The 18,643-nt window shown below is 47.2% G+C and overlaps 1 protein-coding gene across 5 annotated transcripts in view; it reads left to right on the forward strand.

Annotated features, from left to right (window-relative positions):
* RECK (reversion inducing cysteine rich protein with kazal motifs) overlaps nt 1–18,643 on the forward strand; it is a 1,181,658-nt gene that overhangs the window by 253,871 nt on the left and 909,144 nt on the right. The window lies entirely within an intron of this gene.

An 18,643-nucleotide genomic window follows, 5' to 3' on the forward strand; every position in this document is an offset into this window, starting at 1 on the left:
CTCAGAAATGACTTTACTGGTCCAATCATCAGGAACAAACAGTCTACCAAGTGGGCAACGATCAGGTTTATCCGCCTGAAACTCCTGCAAGGCCCGCCGCAGGTCTGGAGAAACGGCAGACAATATCACTCCATCCTTAAGGATACCTGTAGGTTCAGAGTTACCAGGGGAGTCAGGCTCAAAACTCCTAGAAAGGGCATCCGCCTTAACATTCTTAGAACCCGGCAGGTAGGACACCACAAAATTAAACCGAGAGAAAAACAACGACCAGCGCGCCTGTCTAGGATTCAGGCGTCTGGCGGACTCAAGATAAATTAGATTTTTGTGGTCAGTCAATACCACCACCTGATGTCTAGCCCCCTCAAGCCAATGACGCCACTCCTCAAAAGCCCACTTCATGGCCAAAAGCTCCCGATTCCCAACATCATAATTCCGCTCGGCGGGCGAAAATTTACGCGAGAAAAAGGCACAAGGTCTCATCACGGAACAATCGGAACTTCTCTGCGACAAAACTGCCCCAGCTCCGATTTCAGAAGCGTCGACCTCAACCTGAAAAGGAAGAGCAACATCAGGCTGACGCAACACAGGGGCGGAAGAAAAGCGGCGCTTAAGCTCCCGAAAGGCCTCCACAGCAGCAGGGGACCAATCAGCAACATCAGCACCCTTCTTAGTCAAATCAGTCAATGGTTTAACAACATCAGAAAAACCAGCAATAAATCGACGATAACAGTTAGCAAAGCCCAAAAATTTCTGAAGACTCTTAAGAGAAGAGGGTTGCGTCCAATCACAAATAGCCTGAACCTTGACAGGATCCATCTCGATGGAAGAGGGGGAAAAAATATATCCCAAAAAGGAAATCTTTTGAACCCCAAAAACGCACTTAGAACCCTTCACACACAAGGAATTAGACCGCAAAACCTGAAAAACCCTCCTGACCTGCTGGACATGAGAGTCCCAGTCATCCGAAAAAATCAAAATATCATCCAGATACACAATCATAAATTTATCCAAATAATCACGGAAAATGTCATGCATAAAGGACTGAAAGACTGAAGGGGCATTTGAAAGACCAAAAGGCATCACCAAATACTCAAAGTGGCCCTCGGGCGTATTAAATGCGGTCTTCCACTCATCCCCCTGCTTATTTCGCACCAAATTATACGCCCCACGGAGATCTATCTTAGAGAACCACTTGGCCCCCTTTATGCGAGCAAACAAATCAGTCAGCAGTGGCAACGGATATTGATATTTAACCGTGATTTTATTCAAAAGCCGATAATCAATACACGGTCTCAAAGAGCCATCTTTCTTAGCCACAAAGAAAAAACCGGCTCCTAAGGGAGATGACGAAGGACGAATATGTCCCTTTTCCAAGGACTCCTTTATATATTCTCGCATAGCAGCATGTTCAGGCACAGACAGATTAAATAAACGACCCTTAGGGTATTTACTACCCGGAATCAAATCTATGGCACAATCGCACTCCCGGTGCGGAGGTAATGAACCAAGCTTAGGTTCTTCAAAAACGTCACGATATTCAGTCAAAAATTCAGGAATCTCAGAGGGAATAGATGATGAAATGGAAACCACAGGTACGTCCCCATGCGTCCCCTTACATCCCCAGCTTAACACAGACATAGCTTTCCAGTCAAGGACTGGGTTATGAGATTGCAGCCATGGCAATCCAAGCACCAACACATCATGTAGGTTATACAGCACAAGAAAGCGAATAATCTCCTGATGATCCGGATTAATCCGCATAGTTACTTGTGTCCAGTATTGTGGTTTATTACTAGCCAATGGGGTGGAGTCAATCCCCTTCAGGGGTATAGGAGTTTCAAGAGGCTCCAAATCATACCCACAGCGTTTGGCAAAGGACCAATCCATAAGACTCAAAGCGGCGCCAGAGTCGACATAGGCATCCGCGGTAATAGATGATAAAGAACAAATCAGGGTCACAGATAGAATAAACTTAGACTGTAAAGTGCCAATTGAAACAGACTTATCAAGCTTCTTAGTACGCTTAGAGCATGCTGATATAACATGAGTTGAATCACCGCAATAGAAGCACAACCCATTTTTTCGTCTAAAATTCTGCCGTTCACTTCTGGACAGAATTCTATCACATTGCATATTCTCTGGCGTCTTCTCAGTAGACACCGCCAAATGGTGCACAGGTTTGCGCTCCCGCAGACGCCTATCGATCTGGATAGCCATTGTCATGGACTCATTCAGACCCGCAGGCACAGGGAACCCCACCATAACATCCTTAATGGCATCAGAGAGACCCTCTCTGAAATTCGCCGCCAGGGCGCACTCATTCCACTGAGTAAGCACAGCCCATTTACGGAATTTCTGGCAGTATATTTCAGCTTCGTCTTGCCCCTGAGATAGGGACATCAAGGCCTTTTCCGCCTGAAGCTCTAACTGAGGTTCCTCATAAAGCAACCCCAAGGCCAGAAAAAACGCATCCACATTGAGCAACGCAGGATCCCCTGGAGCCAATGCAAAAGCCCAATCCTGAGGGTCGCCCCGGAGCAAGGAAATCACAATCCTGACCTGCTGAGCAGGATCTCCAGCAGAGCGAGATTTCAGGGACAAAAACAACTTGCAATTATTTTTGAAATTTTGAAAGCAAGATCTATTCCCCGAGAAAAATTCAGGCAAAGGAATTCTAGGTTCAGATATAGGAACATGAACAACAAAATCTTGTAAATTTTGAACTTTCGTGGTGAGATTATTCAAACCTGCAGCTAAACTCTGAATATCCATTTTAAACAGGTGAACACAGAGCCATTCCAGGATTAGAAGGAGAGAGAGAGAGAGAAAGGCTGCAATATAGGCAGACTTGCAAGAGATTCAATTACAAGCACACTCAGAACTGAAGGGAAAAAAAAAAAAAAAAAAATCTTCAGCAGACTTCTCTTTTCTCTCCTTTCTCTGTCAATTAATTTAACCCTTTGGGGCCGGTCAAACTGTTATGGTTCTCAATGGCAAGAGAACATAGCCCAGCAAACATAAGAACTAGCTCTTGGAAGGATGGAAACTAAACTGACCATGAACTAAACCTGCCGCACAACTAACAGTAGCCGGGTAGCGTTGCCTACGTTTTTTATCCCTAGACGCCCAGCGCCGGCCGGAGGACTAACTAATCCTGGCAGAGGAAAATATAGTCCTGGCTCACCTCTAGAGAAATTTCCCCGATAGGCAGACAGAGGCCCCCACATATATTGGCGGTGATTTTAGATGAAATGACAAACGTAGTATGAAAATAGGTTTAGCAAAATTGAGGTCCGCTTACTAGATAGCAGGAAGACAGGAAGGGCACTTTCATGGTCAGCTGAAAACCCTATCAACACACCATCCTGAAATTACTTTAAGACTCTGGTATTAACTCATAACATCAGAGTGGCAATTTCAGATCACAAGAGCTTTCCAGACACAGAAACGAAACTACAGCTGTGAACTGGAACAAAATGCAAAAAACAAGCAAGGACAAAAGTCCGACTTAGCTGGGAGTTGTCTAGTAGCAGGAACATGCACAGAAAGGCTTCTGATTACAATGTTGACCGGCATGGAAGTGACAGAGGAGCAAAGTTAAATAGCGACTCCCACATCCTGATGGAAGCAGGTGAACAGAGGGGATGATGCACACCAGTTCAATTCCACCAGTGGCCACCGGGGGAGCCCAAAATCCAATTTCACAACAGCACAGCCATCCGCACTCAGCACAGCCACGCAAAGCCGCCCGCACTCAGCACAGCCACGCACATCCGCCCACACTCAGCACAGTCGCCCGCACTCAGCACAGCCACCCGCACTCAGCACAGCCGCCCGCACTCAGCACAGCCGCCAGCGCTCAGCACAGCCACGCACAGCCGCCCGCACTCAGCACAGCTGCCCACACTCAGCACAGCCACGCACAGCCGCCCGCACTCAGCACAGCCGCCCGCACTCAGCACAGCCACGCACAGCCGCCCGCACTGAGCACAGCCGCCCGCACTCAGCACAGCCACGCACAGCCACCCCCACTCAGCACAGCCGCCCACACTCAGCACAGCCGCAATCAGCACAGCCGCCCGCACTCAGCACAGCCGCCCGCACTCAGCACAGCCTCCCGCACTCAGCACAGCCTCGCACAGCCGCCCGCACTCAGCACAGCCACCCACACTCAGCACAGCCACGCACAGCCGCCCGCACTCAGCACAGCCACGCTCAGCCGCCTGCACTCAGCACAGCCGCCTGCACTCAGCACAGCCACGCACAGCCGCTCGCACTCAGCACAGCCACGCACAGCCGCCCACACTCAGCACAGCCACTCACAGCCGCCCGCACTCAGCACAGCCGCCCGCACTCAGCACAGCCGCCCGCACTCAGCACAGCCGCCTGCAATCAGCACAGCCGCACGCACTCAGCACAGCCGCCTGCACTCAGCACAGCCACGCACAGCCACCCGCACTCAGCACAGCCATGCACAGCCGCCCGCACTCAGCACAGAAGCCCGCACTTAGCACAGCCGCCTGCACTCAGCACAGCCGCCCGCACTCAGCACAGCCATGCACAGCCGCCCGCACTCAGCACAGCCACGCACAGCCGCCCGCACTCAGCACAGCCGCCCGCACTCAGCACAGCCGCCCGCACTCAGCACAGTCGCCCGCACTTAGCACAGCCGCCTGCACTCAGCACAGCCTCCCGCGCTCAGCACAGCCACGCACAGCCGCACGCAATCAGCACAGCCGCCCACTCTCAGCACAGCCACGCACAGCCGCCCGCACTCAGCACAGCCACGCACAGCCGCCCGCTCTCAGCACAGCCGCCCGCACTCAGCACAGCCACACACAGCCGCCCGCACTCAGCACAGCCGCCCACACTCAGCACAGCCACACTCAGCACAGCCGCCCGCACTCAGCACAGCCACGCACAGCCGCCCGCACTCAGCACAGCCTCCCGCACTCAGCACAGCCTCGCACAGCCGCCCGCACGATCTGATGTTCGCTGCTATGTAGCAGAAAATCTGGTGTGCTGTTAACTATTCTGAAGCATCGCCGACCTCCGATCATGTGACGGGGGTCGGCTGTTGTGAATTTGCTTTTTGCTCCCTCTAGTGGTTACTAGTTTTTTGACTCTGGTTTTTCTGTCATTCCTTTTATCCGCACCTGGGTCGTTAGTTAGGGGTGTTGCTATATAAGCTCCCTGGACCTTCAGTTCAATGCCTGGCAACGTAGTTATCAGAGCTAGTCTGCTGTGCTCTTGTCTACTGATCCTGGTTCCAGTTATATCAGCTAAGTCTGCCTTTTGCTTTTTGCTATTTGTTTTGGTTTTGTATTTTTGTCCAGCTTGTTCCAAATCTATATCCTGACCTTTGCTGGACGCTCTAGGGAGCTGGTGTTCTCCCCCCGGACCGTTAGACGGTTCGGGGGTTCTTGAATTTCCAGTGTGGATTTTGATAGGGTTTTTGTTGACCATATAAGTTACCTTTCTTTATTCTGCTATCAGTAAGCGGGCCTCTCTGTGCTAAACCTGATTCATTTCTGTGTTTGTCATTTCTTCTTACCTCACCATCATTATTTGTGGGGGGCTTCTATCCAGCTTTGGGGTCCCCTTCTCTGGAGGCAAGAAAGGTCTTTGTTTTCCTCTACTAGGGGTAGCTAGATTCTCCGGCTGGCGCGTGTCATCTAGAATCAACGTAGGAATGATCCCCGGCTACTTCTAGTGTTGGCGTTAGGAGTAGATATATGGTCAACCCAGTTACCACTGCCCTATGAGCTGGATTTTTGTATTCTGCAGACTTCCACGTTCCTCTGAGACCCTCGCCATTGGGGTCATAACAGTTTGCCAGGCCAGTATTAAATGTTTAATGCATTGCAGAAGAGGGATTATAAGAAAGAAGATTCTGAGTTTTTTTTTTTTTTTTTTCTTTCTTCTTCCCCTTTACCTCAGAGTGGCTATGCTTGCTGCAGACATGAATGTCCAGACCTTGATTACAAGTGTGGACCAGCTGGCTACTCGTGTGCAGGGCATACAAGACTATGTTATCAGAAATCCTAGGTCAGAACCTAAAATACCGATTCCTGAACTATTTTCCGGAGACAGGTTTAAGTTTAGGAATTTCGTGAATAATTGTAAATTGTTTTTGTCCCTGAGACCCTGTTCATCTGGAGATTCTGCTCAGCAAGTAAAAATTGTTATTTCGTTCTTACGGGGCGACCCTCAGGATTGGGCTTTTTCGCTGGCGCCAGGAGATCCGGCATTGGCTGATCTTGATGCGTTTTTTCTGGCGCTCGGTTTACTTTATGAGGAACCCAATCTTGAGATTCAGGCAGAAAAGGCCTTGCTGGCTATGTCTCAGGGGCAGGACGAGGCTGAAGTGTATTGCCAAAAATTTCGGAAATGGTCCGTGCTGACACATTGGAACGAGTGTGCACTGGCCGCTAATTTTAGAAATGGCCTTTCTGAAGCCATTAAGAATGTTATGGTGGGTTTTCCCATTCCCACAGGTCTGAATGATACTATGGCACTGGCTATTCAAATTGACCGGCGGTTGCGGGAGCGCAAAACCGCAAATTCCCTCATGGTGTTGTCTGAACAGACACCTAATTCGGTGCAATGTGATAGAAAAACCGCAAATTCCCTCATGGTGTTGTCTGAACAGACACCTGATTTAATGCAATGTGATAGAATCCTGACTAGAAATGAGCGGAAAATTCATAGACGCCGGAATGGCTTGTGCTACTACTGTGGTGATTCTACACATGTTATCTCAGCATGCTCTAAACGTATAGCTAAGGTTGTTAGTCCTGTCACCGTTGGTAATTTGCAACCTAAATTTATTCTGTCTGTAACTTTGATTTGCTCACTGTCATCTTATCCTGTCATGGCGTTTGTAGATTCAGGTGCTGCCCTGAGTCTCATGGATCTCTCATTTGCTAAGCGCTGTGGTTTTACTCTTGAACCATTAGAAAATCCTATTCCTCTTAGGGGTATTGATGCTACACCATTGGCAGCAAATAAACCGCAGTATTGGACACAGGTTACCATGTGCATGACTCCTGAACACCGCGAGGTGATACGTTTCCTGGTTTTACATAAAATGCATGATTTGGTTGTTTTAGGGCTGCCATGGTTACAGACCCATAATCCAGTCCTGGACTGGAAGGCTATGTCAGTCTCAAGTTGGGGCTGTCGTGGTATTCATGGGGATTCCCTGCCTGTGTCTATTGCTTCTTCTACGCCTTCGGAAGTTCCGGAGTATTTGTCTGATTATCAGGATGTCTTCAGTGAGTCTGAGTCCAGTGCACTGCCTCCTCATAGGGACTGTGACTGTGCTATAGATTTGATCCCAGGCAGTAAGTTTCCTAAGGGAAGACTGTTTAATCTGTCGGTACCTGAACATACCGCTATGCGTTCATATATCAAGGAGTCTCTGGAGAAAGGACATATTCGTCCGTCTTCTTCCCCTCTTGGTGCGGGATTCTTTTTTGTGGCAAAAAAGGACGGATCTTTGAGACCTTGTATTGATTATCGGCTTTTAAATAAGATCACTGTCAAATTTCAGTATCCTTTACCGCTGTTGTCTGACTTGTTTGCCCGGATTAAGGGTGCCAAGTGGTTCACCAAGATAGACCTTCGTGGTGCGTACAACCTTGTGCGCATTAAGCAAGGTGATGAATGGAAAACCGCATTCAATACGCCCGAAGGTCATTTTGAGTACTTGGTGATGCCTTTTGGGCTCTCCAATGCGCCTTCAGTTTTTCAGTCCTTTATACATGACATTTTCCGGAAGTATCTGGATAAATTTTTGATTGTTTATCTGGATGATATTTTGGTTTTTTCTGATAATTGGGATTCGCATGTGGAGCAGGTCAGGTTGGTCTTTAAAATTTTGCGTGAAAATTCTTTGTTTGTCAAGGGCTCAAAGTGTCTCTTTGGTGTACAGAAGGTTCCCTTTTTGGGGTTCATTTTTTCTCCTTCTGCTGTGGAGATGGACCCAGTCAAGGTCCGAGCTATTCTTGATTGGACTCAGCCCTCGTCAGTTAAGAGTCTTCAGAAGTTCTTGGGCTTCGCTAACTTCTACCGTCGTTTTATTGCTAATTTTTCTAGCATTGTGAAACCTTTGACGGATATGACCAAGAAGGGCTCCGATGTAGCTAACTGGGCTCCTGCTGCCGTGGAGGCTTTCCAGGAGTTGAAACGCCGGTTTACTTCGGCACCTGTTTTGTGCCAGCCTGACGTCTCACTTCCCTTTCAGGTTGAGGTGGATGCTTCGGAGATTGGGGCAGGGGCCGTTTTGTCGCAGAGAGGCCCTGGTTGCTCTGTTATGAAACCTTGTGCCTTTTTCTCTAGGAAGTTTTCGCCTGCCGAGCGAAATTATGATGTGGGCAATCGGGAGTTGTTGGCCATGAAATGGGCATTTGAGGAGTGGCGTCATTGGCTCGAGGGTGCTAAGCATCGTGTGGTGGTCTTGACTGATCACAAAAATCTGATGTATCTCGAGTCTGCTAAACGCCTTAATCCGAGACAGGCCCGCTGGTCATTGTTTTTCTCCCGCTTTGATTTTGTTGTCTCGTATTTACCAGGTTCAAAGAATGTGAAGGCCGATGCTCTTTCTAGGAGCCTTGTGCCTGATGCTCCTGGAGTCGCTGATCCTGTTGGTATTCTTAAAGATGGAGTTATCTTGTCAGCTATTTCTCCGGATCTGCGACGTGTGTTGCAGAGATTTCAGGCTGATAGGCCTGAGTCTTGTCCACCTGACAGACTGTTTGTCCCGGATAAGTGGACCAGCAGAGTCATTTCCGAGGTTCATTCCTCGGTGTTGGCAGGTCACCCGGGAATTTTTGGCACCAGAGATCTGGTGGCCAGGTCCTTTTGGTGGCCTTCCTTGTCAAGAGATGTGCGGTCATTTGTGCAGTCCTGTGGGACTTGTGCTCGAGCTAAGCCTTGCTGTTCTCGTGCCAGCGGTTTGCTCTTGCCCTTGCCTGTCCCGAAGAGACCTTGGACACATATCTCCATGGATTTCATTTCTGATCTTCCGCTATCTCAGGGCATGTCCGTTATCTGGGTGATATGTGATCGCTTCTCCAAGATGGTCCATTTGGTTCCTTTGCCTAAGCTGCCTTCCTCTTCCGATCTGGTTCCTGTGTTTTTCCAGAACGTGGTTCGTTTGCACGGCATCCCTGAGAATATTGTGTCAGACAGAGGATCCCAGTTCGTTTCCAGGTTCTGGCGATCCTTTTGTAGTAGGATGGGCATTGATTTGTCGTTTTCGTCTGCTTTCCATCCTCAGACTAATGGACAGACGGAGCGAACCAATCAGACTTTGGAGGCTTATTTGAGGTGTTTTGTCTCTGCTGATCAGGACGATTGGGTGACATTCTTGCCGTTGGCTGAGTTTGCCCTTAATAATCGGGCTAGTTCCGCCACCTTGGTTTCGCCTTTTTTCTGCAACTCTGGTTTCCATCCTCGCTTTTCTTCGGGTCATGTGGAGCCTTCTGACTGTCCTGGGGTGGATTCTGTGGTGGATAGGTTGCAGCAGATCTGGAATCATGTGGTGGACAACTTGAAGTTGTCACAGGAGAAGGCTCAGCGCTTTGCCAACCGCCGCCGCGGTGTGGGTCCCCGACTACGCGTTGGGGATTTGGTATGGCTTTCTTCCCGCTTTGTTCCTATGAAGGTCTCCTCTCCCAAATTTAAACCTCGTTTTATTGGGCCTTACAAGATATTGGAAATCCTTAATCCTGTATCTTTTCGTCTGGATCTTCCTGTGTCGTTTGCTATTCACAATGTATTTCATAGGTCCTTGTTGCGGCGGTACATTGTGCCTGTAGTTCCTTCTGCTGAGCCTCCTGCTCCGGTGTTGGTTGAGGGCGAGTTGGAGTACGTGGTGGAGAAGATCTTGGATTCTCGCCTCTCCAGGCGGAGGCTTCAGTACCTGGTCAAGTGGAAGGGCTATGGTCAGGAGGATAATTCCTGGGTGGTCGCCTCTGATGTTCATGCGGCCGATTTAGTTCGTGCCTTTCATGCCGCTCATCCTGATCGCCCTGGTGGTCGTGGTGAGGGTTCGGTGACCCCTCACTAAGGGGGGGGTACTGTTGTGAATTTGCTTTTTGCTCCCTCTAGTGGTTACTAGTTTTTTGACTCTGGTTTTTCTGTCATTCCTTTTATCCGCACCTGGGTCGTTAGTTAGGGGTGTTGCTATATAAGCTCCCTGGACCTTCAGTTCAATGCCTGGCAACGTAGTTATCAGAGCTAGTCTGCTGTGCTCTTGTCTACTGATCCTGGTTCCAGTTATATCAGCTAAGTCTGCCTTTTGCTTTTTGCTATTTGTTTTGGTTTTGTATTTTTGTCCAGCTTGTTCCAAATCTATATCCTGACCTTTGCTGGACGCTCTAGGGAGCTGGTGTTCTCCCCCCGGACCGTTAGACGGTTCGGGGGTTCTTGAATTTCCAGTGTGGATTTTGATAGGGTTTTTGTTGACCATATAAGTTACCTTTCTTTATTCTGCTATCAGTAAGCGGGCCTCTCTGTGCTAAACCTGATTCATTTCTGTGTTTGTCATTTCTTCTTACCTCACCGTCATTATTTGTGGGGGGCTTCTATCCAGCTTTGGGGTCCCCTTCTCTGGAGGCAAGAAAGGTCTTTGTTTTCCTCTACTAGGGGTAGCTAGATTCTCCGGCTGGCGCGTGTCATCTAGAATCAACGTAGGAATGATCCCCGGCTACTTCTAGTGTTGGCGTTAGGAGTAGATATATGGTCAACCCAGTTACCACTGCCCTATGAGCTGGATTTTTGTATTCTGCAGACTTCCACGTTCCTCTGAGACCCTCGCCATTGGGGTCATAACAGTCGGCGATGTGATCATTTCCGGCCGCCCGTGGTAGTTAAATGCTGCTGTCTGCGTTTGACAGCGGCATTTAACTAGTTAATAGGCGCGGGCAGATCGCGATTCTGCCCGCGCCTATTACGGGCACATGTCAGCTGTTCAAAACAGCTGACATGTCCCGACTTTGATGCGGGCTCACCGCCGGAACCCGCATCAAAGAGGGGCTTCTGACCTCGGACGTACTATCCCGTCCGAGGTCAGAAAGGGGTTAAGGGAAAAAGAAATCCAAACCTACAGGGCCCTGTGTGAAAGTGACTGACCCCTAAATCTAATAACTGGTTGGGCCTCCCTTAGCAGCAACAACTGCAATCAAGCGTTTGTTAACTGGCAATTACTTTTTTGCAACTCTTAGGAGGAATTTTGGCCCACTCATCTTTGCAGAATTCAGAAACATTGGGGGGTTTCCTAGCATGAACTGCTTTTTTAAGGTCATTCCACAGTATCTCAATGGGATTAAGTTCAGGACTTTGACTAGGCCAAAGTCTTAATTTTGTTTTTCTTAAGCCATTCAGAGGTGAACTTGCTGTGTTTTGGATCAGTGTCCTGCCGCATAACCCAAGTGCACTTCAGCTTGAGGTCACGAGCAAATGGCCGTGCATTCTCCTAAAGGATTTTTTGGTGGACAGCAGAATTGATGGTTCCATTTACCACAGCAAGTCTTCCAGGTCCTGAAGCAGCAAAGCAGGATTAGCAAGTTAGATATACAGTAAATGACATCATGTGCGCACGGGTAATAGGTAACAAAAATACAAGCCCAAAAATAGAGCTGAAGAGTAATCCCCACCATACATATGGACTGTAGCAGGACAAACTGCAAAACTCACTAAGAAAAAACCAAAAGCACAAACAACAGTCTTTGTATCCAAAATATCAAAAAATGCTTTATTATCATAAAATTGTTCAACAGATTAAAGGGAAACAAGGGGAAACATGGAACAATGCGACACAAAAAGTGCCCAATGAAAACAGTGGACAAAGCGTACATCAAATATACAAAGAGGTTCCATTGAGTGTAGTTATATCACGGCTAGTGCAACACACAGCCATTACCAGATGTATATCCATAGTCAGATATCCCGGTGACCGTCAAGATAAGACAAAAAATATTATATCATAAAACGGTAGTAAGAACACATACCCAGATGTACACGCCAGTCACCACGCCGTCCACTGTTGACCCCGACGCGCGTTTCGGTTAACAAAACCTTCCTCAGGGGGCGTGTCGTATGTACATGTGTGCCGTTTTATATAGTCAGTGTGTTACCGCAGACCGGAAGTGAATTAACGTCACCTAATGGCGACTGAACCTATGCGTCCGAGAATAAGGGGGCGTCAATATTGCGCTGCCATAACGGCGACTATGCACGTCACCGCCGAGTCAGCTGGTACAACCTCACGTGATGCTGCAGACCCGGAAGTAGAAGGACGTTGCTATAACAGCGACTATACGTCCAAATGCTCCGCTACCAAACCAGTGTAACGTCGCCATAACAACGACCATGTCAGCCATATATGTCACTGCTGGGTCAGCAGGTAAGAACCCACGTGACGCTACAACTCCGGAGATACAAGGACGTCGCCATGGCAGCGACTAAGACACCCAAGTATGCCGCTACCCGATCAGCTGATATCGGAACACAAGGGGCCCCATGTGACCGAACACCAGACCGAAAACGGGGAGCGGAACACTAGTGTCAGATAGCACATACGTATAGCAAATGCACAAACAAGGCACAGTACTCAAAAGAAATAACATAATAATACACAAAAATTCAGAAAGACATGTACAAACAAGACAAATGCCAAATGTGGGTAAAACATATCGTAGTGAAGCTGTATAAATATATCAAACACAATTCCACTAGGAATATGACCGTACTCCTCTAAGAGGTCAGAGGCAGATATCTAAACACAACATAAGTATGGAAAAAGAGCAAAAAAATCTATAAATATTATCGAAAGAGTCGGTAAAATACCAATACTACATACATACAAGGAACCCTATAAAAATAACCATGTATCCAATTATCACAGAATTATATATATAGTCCCAACATAGGCAGTCCCCGATGTAAGCAGTAGCTGTCGATCGAAATAGGAGAGCGGCTCCAATAGATTAAGATACTGTCCCCCGTCGTGTCAAATGCCTTCATCCTCACGAAAAGTACACATCGGATGGTAAACCCACATAAGGCATACATATACTAAAAGGGAAAAACATGTATTAAAATCACATAAAACAAAGCATAGTGCAGCACTGTACACATGATCAGATGCGCAGGGGCAAGGCGACTACAAAAAGGGAGCAAAGGAGAGACTCTCATTCAATCCATGCGGACAAACTGTCTTTAAAGTCCATATCCAGCGTGATTCCATCATACCCAGACGTTTAGACAACTGACCCCCCCGAATATTGATCCGGAGGGCATCAATGCCCCGTACCCGCAGTAGCGAACCATCACAAGCATGGAAGGACTTAAAATGTCGTGGTAACGTCTTGAGGGTGGAAGTGTCCTCCTGCGTCGATGCCGCCTGAATACCCAAGACATGCTCCCTCACACGGACCTTCAGCTGGCGAGTTGTGAGACCAATGTATATTAAGCCACACGGGCAAGAAGCATAATATACTACATATCTTGTAGTACAAGTAATACGTTGTCTGATATCAAACGTTCTCTTGCCGCTGGAGTCCGTGAAGGTAGCACATCTATCGATATTGGGGCAGGCAATGCATCGACCACAAGGGACACAACCACCCACAACCGAGCCACCATCCAAAAATGTAGATGGACGTGGTCCCACATAGTGGCTCTGTGTAAGGTGGTCTCTAAGGTTTTTAGAGCGACGGAAGGTAATAGATGGTTTATCAGGGAGAAACTTGCTAATTATAGGATCAACCTTGAGGATGGGCCATGCTTTTTCAAGCACGGACCGCATCCTACTGGATTGTGAGTTGAAAGTGGTAATAAATCTCACTTGATCACCCTGATGTCCAATATCAGATCTAGTCCCATAAAGTAATTGATGGCGGGAAGTATGCTTGGCCCTTTCGTATGCTTTTTTAATTATTCTACCGCTATATCGACGTGCCAGGAAACGTTCCCTTAAGTCTGAAGCTCTTTTCTCGAAATCTGCTTCAGTAGAGCAGATACGGCGTAATCTCAGGAACTGTCCAACAGGGACAGACATGATCATATGGGATGGATGCCCAGAGGAAGCATGGAGAAGCGTATTAGTGGCAGTAGTCTTCCTGAAAATATCTGTCTGAGCCATATCTACGGCGTCTCTAGAGATGGTGACATCCAAAAAATCTATTTTGTCAGTACTCCATACAAACGTCAAATGGATATTGCGGTCATTGCTGTTAAGTGTAGATATAAATTGCACAAGGTCGATGGATGTGCCCTGCCAGACGAAGAAGATATCGTCGATGTATCGTGTCCAAAGTGGGACACGATCCACCAACCCCTGTTCATCCGACAGGAAGAGGTCCCTCTCCCACAGCCCCAGGAAAAGACAGGCATAGGAAGGCGCAAAGGACGCCCCCATAGCTGTCCCCTGGAGCTGTAGGTAGAAGGACCCCTTAAATACAAAAAAATTGTGAGTAAGAGTGAACTCCAGTAGTTCCAGCAGAAGGTCCCTCAAGCCGCAAGACAGTGTAGAAGTTTGAAGAAAATATTTGATGGCAGTAATACCATCACGATGTTCGTATAGAGGGACTCGACATCCGCTGAAACTAGTAGAGTATCACTACCAAAACACAAATCATCGACCCTGCGCAACAACTCCCCTCTGTCTTTCAAAAAGGAGGGAAGATTGGAAACCAAGGGTTGGAGGTGGAAATCGATCCTTCTATTGATGTTCTCAAGGAAGTTTCCCCTGCCAGAAACAATCGGCCTACCGGGCGGCGACGTGGAACTCTTGTGTATCTTCGGGAGGAGATACAGAGTGGCTATGGTAGGTTCAGACACCACCAGTGCTGAAGCCAGTTCCTTGGTGACAATGTCGTTCCGTAGTGCCCGCTTAACGATGGTATCCAGCTGGGCACAGTATGCAGAGAGGGGGTTATACGTCAGTTTCTTATAACACGTAGCATTACTGAGTTGCCGAAACGCCTCCCTCTCATACATAGCTGTAGGCCACAGAACGACTTTGCCCCCTTTATCCGCTGGCTTAAATAACACCTCCGGCAGTCCCTGCAACACCCCAAGCCTAACTCTCTCCTCCCGTGATAGGTTATCATGGGGAATAAAACCCTGGATTTTATTGAGTTCCTCCGTCACCACCCGGACAAACAGGTCAATGTTGGCACATGATGATAAAGGGGGAAACTTCCTATAGAGGGGGGAATCTTACCTCCCTCATGTAGGTGCTCAATCGCCAACTCCTCCAAGATCCTTAGTGCATCTTGTTCCTCCTGTGTGGGGAATAACAAATGCAAATCATTGTTATAAAAATGTCGCTTAAACAGCAATGACCTAGCAAAGATATTTAAATCTTTCACCGCTGTGTAGATATCAAATTTGGATGAAGGTGAAAAAGACAAACCCCTCCCAAGCAGTCACAGATCAGCATCAGACAGATTATAGCCACTCAGATTGATCACCTTATTATCCCTATTCCTAGGATAGGATGATGTTATAGCAGATCTTTTATAGGGATGAAACGAATGATCACGGAATCTGGTTCTATCATGTCCACCCACCGCTCCTTCGGATGCGGAGGAAATGTCGGAACGTTCACTAACAGATGATATGGAGGCATTCGATACAGTCCTATGGATACCTTGATTATTTTTACTCCTCCAAATATACACTTTTTTCATTTGGTAGTCCTTAATATCCCTATTGTACTTAATAATTTGGGATTCCTGGATCTTCTTAACAAGCGTATCCATGGATTTATCCATCTACCAAATTGTTGAATTTTTTCCACAGGGCAACCAGCCCGTATCTCCACCTGCGCCTTATCAATCTGATCATCCAATTCAGAAATACTAGTAGCATTAAGGTTGATCAATAACCGCATAAGAGTAAATGAGCATATATTACAGGCATCCTCCCATTTGGTGACAAACTCCCCATCTTCCACCGGGTATGATGGAATCACACGGACCCTAAGGCCCCTAGGAATCATCTTATTATCCACATATTTTTCCATGAAGGACCTATTCCACCACATCCTGGTACGTTTGGAAATCAAAGTCTTCATGGACGACAGTCCCTCCTCCCATATGGAGTCGCCAGGCCGCTGCGCACCATTCCCACTGCCCCCAAAAACCTGATCCATCTGGTTGAGCCAGGATTGTTCTTTGGCTCGAAAGTCCATTTTGTCATCAAACAGACCTGTGCATAACACAGAAAACAACAATAGTAGATATACAGTAAATTACATCATGTGCGCACAGGTAATAGGTAACAAAAATACAAGCCCAAAAATAGAGCTGAAGAGTAATCCCCACCGTACATATGGACTGTAGCAGGACAAACTGCAAAACTCACTAAGAAAAAAACAAAAGCACAAACAACAGTCTTTGTATCCAAAATATCAAAAAATGCTTTATTATCATAAAATTGTTCAACAGATTAAAGGGAAACAAGGGGAAACATGGAACAATGCGACACAAAAAGTGCCCAATGAAAACAGTGGACAAAGCGTACATCAAATATACAAAGAGGTTCCATTGAGGGTAGTTATATCACGGCTAGTGCAACGCACAGCCATTACCAGATGTATATCCATAGTCAGATATCCCGGTGACCGTCAAGATAAGACAAAAAATATTATATCATAAAACGGTAGTAAGAACACATACCCAGATGTACACGCCAGTCACCACGCCGTCCGTTGACCCCGACGCGCGTTTCGGTTAACGAAACCTTCCTCAGGGGGCGTGTCTTATGTACATGTGTGCCGTCTTATATAGTCAGTGTGTTACCGCAGACCGGAAGTGAATTAACGTCACCTAATGGCGACTGAACCTATGCGTCCGAGAATAAGGGGGCGTCAATATTGCGCTGCCATAACGGCGACTATACCAGCTATGCAAGTTGTTTTCTGGCAAAACTGAGACCAGCCTTTATGTTCTTATTGCTCAGCAGTGTTTTTTATCTTGAAACTCTGCCATGCTGGCCATTTTTTCCCAATCTTTTTCTTATGGTGGAGTCATGAACACTGACCTTAACTGAGGCAGTTCTTTGGATTTTGTTGTTGGTTTCTTTTTGTGACCTCTTAAATGAGTCATCACTGCCCTCTTGGGGTAATTTTGGTCTGCTGAGCAAAGGTTCACAACTGTTCCATGTTTTCACCATTTGTGGATAATGACTCTCAATATGGCTCGCTGAAGTCCCAAAGCTATAGAAATGGCTTTATAATCTTTTCAAGACTGATAGATCTCAATTACTTTGTTTCTCATTTGTTCCACAATGTTTTTAAAGGGAACCTGTCACCCCCCCCCCAGGAGTTTGTAACTAAAAGAGCCACCTTGTGCTGCACTAATGCTGCATTCTTTCAAGGTGGCTCTTTTAGTTCGGGTCCCTGGCACTGCTTCAATAATCGCTTTTGAAGTTTGTACCTCATACCTGTGAAATCGTCCCGGGGCAGGTCTTTCCCCCCGATTCCAGACGCCTCGCAGCCATCGCTCAGGGCCTCTGCGCGCCGGGCGCCACCTCCTCTCCTTCGTTAGCGTCCCCGGCGCCTGCGCTGTAAGTTCGAAGGGCAGCGCAATTGTGCATGCCCGAAAAAAAACAACAGTTCAGGCGCCTGGGACACTAATGAAGGAAGAGGAGGTGGCGCCCGGCGCAGAGGCCATGATTGACGGCTGCGAGGCATCTGGATTCGGGGGGAAAGACCTGCCCCGGGACGATTTCACAGGTATGAGGGACAAACTTCAAAAACGATTATTGCAGCAGTGCCAGGGACCCGAACTAAAAGAGCCACCTTGTCAGAATGCAGCATTAGTGCAGCACAAAGTGGCTCTTTTAGTTACAAATGCCTGGGGGAGGGGTTGACAGGTTCCCTTTAAATCGCAACACGATGTCTAACTTTTGAGGATTTTTGGTCTACTTCTCTTTGTCAGGCAGATCCTATTTCAGTGATTTCTTGATTGAGAACAGATGTGGAAGTAATTAGGCTCTGTGTGGCAATGGAATTTGAACTATACTTCTCATTGATGTGATAAACCAGAGTGAATTTATGTTTTAAGAGGTTGGGGAAGGGGGCAATCACTTTTTCACACAGGGCCCTGTAGGTTTGGATTTATTTGTTCCTTAATAAAGACCTTCATTTAAACACTGCATTCTGTGTTTACTTGTATTATCTTTGTCTAATATTTATTTTTTTGGGAAATCTGAAACATTTAATTGTGACAAACATGCAAAAGAATAGGAAATCTGGAAGGGGCAAACACTTTTTCACACAACTGTATGTGTATGCACTTCAGTGTGTGTGTGTATGTGTTTTAATCTACTCACATACTGTCTTCTCCAGTGTCCAGCGCCATTCCTGTCCTCTAGTTAAAACTGGAATCTGCGCGACCTGAAAGTGGCTTTATAGTGTTATCCTTTAGAGAGTAAGAATGGGGATCTATAAGCTTTAAAAAAGACTTCCAGCTCACACGTTGAGTATAGAGTGAGCTGAATAGTCTTAAGAGCGATGATATTACTCAGAAATGGAATGGCGCCTGATACTGGAGGTAAGGTAGGTAGGTGAGTAGATTAACACACATACAGTGTACATACACACTATTATAATTAAAATGTTTAT

This window comes from Ranitomeya variabilis, chromosome 6, assembly GCF_051348905.1.
Source record: "Ranitomeya variabilis isolate aRanVar5 chromosome 6, aRanVar5.hap1, whole genome shotgun sequence".
In the NCBI taxonomy this organism is placed as follows: Eukaryota; Metazoa; Chordata; class Amphibia; order Anura; family Dendrobatidae; genus Ranitomeya; species Ranitomeya variabilis.